Below are 7,437 nucleotides of genomic sequence, written 5' to 3'. Positions count from 1 at the left end.
CTCTCTTGCCCGCTGTCACTCAGTCTTGTATTCCTGTCGTCATTTTCCTCCTCATATTTTCCACCAGTTATTCATATTCCAATAGTGTTTTCATGGGTAGAGTTGATACACGATTGTTGTTGCAGTCACACCTTTCAGCCATGCAAGTTGCAATGCCTGTCGGTCTTCTACATCGCTTCGGTTCAGACTGTAATATTTCATCAACTACCACAGATTTCAATGTGCCCAGTTCCTGAATCAGGCAACGTATTCTCTGGCTTGGTTTATCACCCGTCCCTTGTCCAACACTTTGGTTTATCAAAAAAAAAAAACAATGAGCGTTCTGTCAGCTGAACTTCTTCTTGCGCTAATTAGCTAATCTTAGCATGCTTGCTCATTATAGATGGTGAAACGGTGTACACGATAAACATTATACCTGCAAAAATCAGCATCCTAGCTTTTTCACTTTAGGAATGTTGGCATGCTGATATAACCGTTGAGCGCAAAACTCTAATGTTCTTAAAGCTAAAAAAACAACAACAACAAGAGGAAGCCAGAAATGTCATAGCCACTTCTCATGAACACATTACTTTAACCAACTAGCTTTCTCGACATTGATCTTCTAGAAGTGTGTGCTGCTGTCCTGCATACAGCATGTATACTTGTGCAAATGTGTTGCTGTTGAAGCTCATGGGTGTGTTTGTGGCCTGCTTAAAATCCTCAATGAATGTGCAGTTTTGTAGTTGTGTAGCTCTACAGAATAGATATAGATGTCGATGTAGAGCTTACATTTAGTGTTTGCATGTTGAATTCAATCTTCACTGTGAGACGTGTGTGTGTGTGTGTGTGTGTGTGTGTGTGTGTGTGTGTGTGTGTGTGTGTGTGTGTGTGTGTGTGTGTGTGTGTGTGTGTGTGTGTGTGTCTGTGTGTGTGTGCGAGTGTGTGTCTGTGTGTGTACACGTGCACACGCCTGCCCACAGGCATCGAATGAGTGAGCCTGTTGGCGCTGCTATGCTCAGGTGATCTCCTTTATTAGTCGTATGTTGCTGAGTGCGCTCGCTGAAAGGGTGTTGTCATTGATTGGCACATAGATGAAGAGACTCTCTTCATCACTCTCCCTATCATGCCTCCCTCTCTTTACATCTTGTTTTCTCCTTATATCCACTTTCCTTTTACGTTTTTTCTTCTATCACTTACTTATTATTTTCTCACAGTGACTTTCTGTCTTTTCACTTTCACCTCTTGTAAATCCCTATTCCATGTTCTCGGCCTTTTTTTTTTTTTTTTTTTTTTTTTACCATTTATGTTATCTGAAAGTTTTTCTGTCTTCATTTTGTTAACATGCCTCTTTCTCTTTTTTTTATCCTTAACTCAGCAGACTTCCCTCTCTGATTTCTCTACCTCCTCCATCTCTGTCATCTGCACTCTATTCATTACCAGTTCACCCAGTCAACAGACCACAACAGCCAGACAGCAGATACATATCACACATATCGAATAGATCTCTTTGTGTTTCTTTTTACCTGTTAGGTGAGCAACAGCCTTCACTCTGTTTGTGTGTGTGTGTGTGTGTGTGTGTGTGTGTGTGTGTGTGTGTGAGCGAGCAAGACAGGTGAGGATGGGGAACTCATGAACTTTCCTCAGTGCCCACTCTCTGTCTTAATTCCCTTATCTCGGTCTGTAGTTAGCTGATACCCACTACTGCTGTTGTTGTTATTGCTACACAGCGTGCAGACATTTTAGAGTTTTGTCATGGTCGCTGCCCCTACGGATATGTGATCTAGATTCTATCTTAGGTCAAGACACCTTTTAGCATTAGCAGTAAAAGGAAACTCAGGGGAGGTTTTCTAACTGGAACTTACCAATCGATGCTTAAAATCAATCAACATTAGGTACTTTAAAGAGAAAAAAATCCACGTGGGTAAATGTCTTATTAGTTAATCATCAAATGATTGTTATTCTTTAATAAAAAATAAACCACTTATTCTGGTTCTCTCCTCTGTCGTCTCTGTGGTGTTTGACTGTTAACCCCTGACACTAACCCATATGTATAATGAATTGGTTGTTGAGCTGGCCAGGGAGGGGTTGACCCTTTGTGATATATTTAGAGCGGCCTGCGATTAATGTTTTATCCATGCTGCGTAGGCAGAACACAGGGCAATCATTAAACATTCATAATTGCCACTGAGATGACCTCCTGGAATATCAGTCCGTCATCAATGAATTAACATCAGACCATCATCATCAATGAGCTGACATCAGACCTTTGTCAATGAATTCATATCAGCCATTTATAACTCGTAAGCCAGTATCACACAACAGATGCCTAAAGGCCACTTTAGGATCATGAAACAGACTGAGCTTTTCGGGTATCTTGACGGTTTTAACATAAATTCCCATAATTTAGTGGTTATATCCGCAGGCTCTAATCTGTGAATTGTAATTGCTGGTTATTGGTTTGGATGGTGGCTTAAGAAGCAAGATGCTCAATATTAACAGCTTCAATGAGTTGGAGTATGAACAATTACTGGAATAATATGAGCCGCTAATAACTATTGATTTTGAATTGCTTTTAATGTTTAATGTAAACCCATGGTGTGTAGTCATGAGTTGAACATTTTTGCTTCATTTGGGAACATATTAATTGATTATTTGTGCATATACTGTTGAGTCCATCCATTATCTATACCGCTTATCCCGTTCAGTGTTAATGGGCCAATCCCAACTGACATTGGTCGAGAGGTGGGGTACATCCTGGACAGGTTAACAGTCTTTGACAGGGCTTATCCTGTTGAATGCTTATGTGGAAATTTTAGCATGCATCACTCTCAGCCACAGTCCATGCTGCTACTGCTGCTGTGTGTGTTTTGGCGCTGCATGGCTTTGCCTCTCAGACACAGTTTAGCAACAGCTCAGCCAGCTTGCATTATTCATATTGGAGCAAGCCTGCAGATAGGGTTACCCCGAGGCACTACAGCCAGTACATTAAGGTGCCCTTTGCATCTAAAACTAGGAATACAGTCACTATGATACACATGGATATACAATGCAGACACTCATATGTCCGTGCAAATGCACTGAGGATATTTAGAGGACTCAAGTTGAGGCAAACGGGATGGATGAAGCCGCAGTAACCAGGAGCGTTGCAAAAGGTTGCAGGAGGTCACAAAGGCAGGCTGACGTGGATGTGGGAGGATACAACCACAAATGCAACACGCACACCCTTACTCTTAGACAAAGAGGAGGACACCCCTGAAGGCCGAGACTCGCACAGACCCGTGCACATCGGCTCTCCTGGTTGCGGGGAACCTGCCAAAGTTGGTGTGGCGGCCAAGATGAGGATTCACCGCCGGACTCAAAGGACGCACTAACAAAAGGAGACACACAAAGGACTATGAGGACTCTGTCACTGGGAAGACAGGGTATTTTACTCATTAGGTGACCCTGCAAAGTTCTGGGAAGCACAGGAATGTATGATTATTTTGCCATGGAGGATGAACATCGGCAACAAACTCAGTAAACCAGGTACAACAAATGGGTAAAACTGAGAGAGACTGTATCCAGTAAGATTAATTTTTTGTCATTTGTAACATTTTTTATTCAGGAAGCAACTCTTTTGAAGTCTACCACTCTTTAATGGATTTCTGTCTCTTTTTTTTCTCACACAGAGACACAGGCGCTTTAGCTGAGTCTTGAAGATGCATTGTAATGAGAGGAAGCACTGATGGCAGAGATTCTGACTTCATTACTAGATCGTATTTGCGAGGACTGTGGTTTCCGTTTGTCTCTGTGTGCATAATAGAACAACTTACTTTGGACAGAGAGTTCCACAGTTTGTGTTTCTGGGGTCTCACTTGGACAGATCAAATGGAGGAAAAAGGAGACGTTGAAAGATTTGGGATTGAGAGGATGTTACCGCTACCTGGACCCTTTTGCTCAAGAGTAGCTACATATCAATGTTGACACTTGTTTCTCCCTATTTTTTTGTTTCAAATGATTTGATTTAGGAGACATCATGCCACCTAAAAAGGGTGACACAAAATCAGCCGCCAAGAAAGGCAAGTCAGAGGAGCCAAAGAAAGGAGGAAAGGACGATAAGAAGGGAGGCAAAGATGACAAGAAAGGGGGAAAGAAAGCAGAGGAGCCACCAGCTAAAGGAAAAGGGAAGGATGATGGGAAGAAGGGAAAGGGAAAAAAACCTGTCAGTGAGTCAGAGGAGGGGTCAGATGAAGAAGAGGAGGAGATGCAGACAGAGGAAGATGAGGGGGATGCCAGCGAGGAAGAGGTAGTTACCAAGAAGGACAAGGGAAAAGGGAAAGCAGCTCTGAAAGGGGCATCAAAAGCCATGGCAATGAAGGGTTTTAAGCCTCCTCCTAAAAATGCACATATGTCTAATGAGGAGGAGTCGGAAAAAAAGCCTCAGATGAAGAAAGGGATGGGTGCAGTAAACTTAAAAAAGATGAGTGATGTCAACATCAAAGGAGCGTCCAAGGTCATGATGGGTTTTGCTGCAGAGGGACAGAAGAAAAATGCAGGTGCAGCAAAAGCAGGGAAGACAGCAGATTCCAGGTTTCAACTCAAAGGAGCCTCAAAAGCTCTAACAGGTATAACAGGGAAGTCCTCTCCGTTTAGCATGCCTTCTAAACAGCAGACAGAAAAAACTAAACCTAAACCAAAGAGAAACCTTAAAAGCACCTCTCGTCTCTTCCTACGACTCTCCAAGAAAAAAAAGCCCCCTGCTGATGGTAAACCCCTTCTGGGCAACAGCAAGCTTTTTGCAGGATTCGGGGGTAAACAAAGTCCTGATAAAAAACCAGGTCTGTCTGGCTTCAGCATGTTTAATAAAAAAGATGATACTCCAAAAGAAACTAAACCTACTCCAAAGACAATAAATCTATCCGGTTTAGGTGGCAAAGGTAAAATGGCAGCAGAGGCTAAGGGACTTGGAGGAAAATTCAAAGGCATGTTTGGTAAAAAGAAAACAGAACCTGGGTTTAAGACTAGGGGCTGGATGTTAGGAAGGATAGCTGCTGCATCTAACTGGTTGACAGGGAAGTTCCTTACCTCTAAGGGCCAAAGTCGAATGGGGGCCAGAGCAGGTGGACGCCAACAAAGTCGTCTTTCATTTGCTAACAGAGACACTAGAGGGGGTCAGGCTTATTATTACAACGGAGCTTATGATTATGGTGATGATGAATATGGATATGAAGAAGATTATCAAGACAGATGGAGACCTACAGGCTTGCAGAGACAACAGAACACTTATGATCCGTACGACCCTCTTGGCGAGGAAATGGACTACTATGATGATGAGTGGGAAGATGAATATGGTTATTATGATGAAGAGGACAATTTTTACTATGATGATGAATTGAACTATTATGATGACATGGATTACTACAGTTACCCCTATGACTTTTACGATGATTATTATGGAAATTACTATAGCAATGAAGGGGTGGAGTATTACTATGGTGAAGATGGAATGCTGTATGCATTAGAATCAGAGCCATTTGGGTACTACGGTAATACTGTGGATGGATTCAATGAACCCTATGACCCTGAGCTGTATGGTGATTATTTTAACCAAAATATGGGTTATAACTATGGGACATTGGATCCATATGGGGTGATAAGTGGTGGTCTTGATGTTGTTTCAGGCATATATAATGACCCAATGCTTGGATATACTGACCCTTCTGCTAGTTATTACCCCTATCAACAACATTTGTTCATGGATGCTGTGCCAGACATTGCTGAGACAGGACAGCAATATGGACTGGAACAGTTTTCTTACCCTCTCAGTGAGCCAATTTCTGCTGAGCAGTTCAGGGTTCCCAGGCCCCAGGTTAGACTATTTGGAAAAGACAGATTAGAAGTTGAAACCCTGCCACCCCCTCCTACGTCTCATTCTTATCTCTCCTCCCCAGTGAATCCTCCACCCTCCCCAGCTCCTATGCTCAACAATCCCGAAATTGTAGCAGATATACCATTCGAGCAGCGCTTTCACACAGGCCTTCCTGCACAGCTCCATTATCCAAATGTCATGATCCAACAACAACCCCCAATTCATCATAGACAAATCCCCTTTCAAACACCCATGGTCTTTCAACAGGAGAACCTTCCTCTTCCTCAGCCTACTCACCCTCCTCCCTCTGCTTCTCACAACTACTTGTCTCAGTCTTCCCTACCACTACAAATGGCTCAAATGTACCAACCGCATCTCCTCCAAGATCCACAAATGTTCCAGACAGGGCAAATGCCACCAATGGTCCTACCAATACAGCCACAGATGCCTCCACTGATGCAAGCACAGTTGCATTCACCTGTAGTTTCACCAAGGCCAGCGCGACGAATAGGTCCCCATTATTCTCCACCACTATCACTGAGGCCAGCATCAGCCAGGGCAGTTGCACCTCATTCACCCGGCCTGTCGCAACATTACTCGGATATCCAGACAAGCATTCACCCAGATACCAACCTCTCCTCTCGCTTTCATAGGAGAGGGCTTGCTCACCAGGCCTCAAGGACAAGCCAGAGACAAACTTTGCAACATGAAAGGAAGAGACCACCCAGCCCACATTTTTCACCACCACAGAACAGGAGAGGGGAGTTAATTAGAACTCAACAATCCATGACAAGGGGAAAGGGCGGATTTGGGATGCACAGGGATCCTTCAACTGCCCGACCCCAATCTCATTTTTCAAGCCCCTTGGCTTCACCTCAAGCATCAGTGAGGAGGAGAGCAAGCCCACCTCCTTCCCCAAGACTCTCTTTCAGACAGCAACCTCCCCCAGAGGCAGTTTCTCTGCCTTCAACCAGACCACATTTGCTCAAAGGCAGAAAGCCAATTTCGAGGTTAAGAAGCTCACCTTCTCCTGCCCTTCCAATTCCACAAAGACAAAGCCCCACTCTACAAGAGAGATCTCAGTCTCCATCCCAAACCTTTCGCCCCACTTCCCCTCATCGTCCACCCTCACCTTCCCCATCACGTATCTCCAGTCGCCCTCTGCCCACTCGGTCCTCTACTCGCAGGTTGAGAGGTGGACCTGTAGGTCGAAGTCATGTGCCCATGGGGGCAGTGAAACCATCACCAGGGAACCCTTACTTACAGAGACGTAGTAGACATGGGCCTTCTGTCACTCAGCATGTAGCCCCATTTAGATCCTCCATCCATAGTGGCCCAGCCCCTCCCTCCGGTCAGACAGGGGGTGTAGCTGGAAGACCCAATATAGCCAGGACAGGTTCCCGTCCTACAGGGTTAAGGGAGTCTCAGCGAATAGGTTCTTCCCAAGGGGGCTTTCACAGACCTGTAGGTAGGGGGCAGCCACTAGTACGTATGCCCAGAAACCAGCCCTCTGTTCAATCTAGGCAGTCAATGAGGGCACCTCCTCCTGTTCCCCAAGTCTCTCCACAGCCGTCTTTTAAGCAGAATGGCTCTCTTTCTCCCCAGCCATC

This window comes from Labrus mixtus, chromosome 20 (genome assembly GCF_963584025.1).
Source record: "Labrus mixtus chromosome 20, fLabMix1.1, whole genome shotgun sequence".
Taxonomy (NCBI): Eukaryota; Metazoa; Chordata; class Actinopteri; order Labriformes; family Labridae; genus Labrus; species Labrus mixtus.
Note: the sequence above shows the minus strand (reverse complement) of the source record.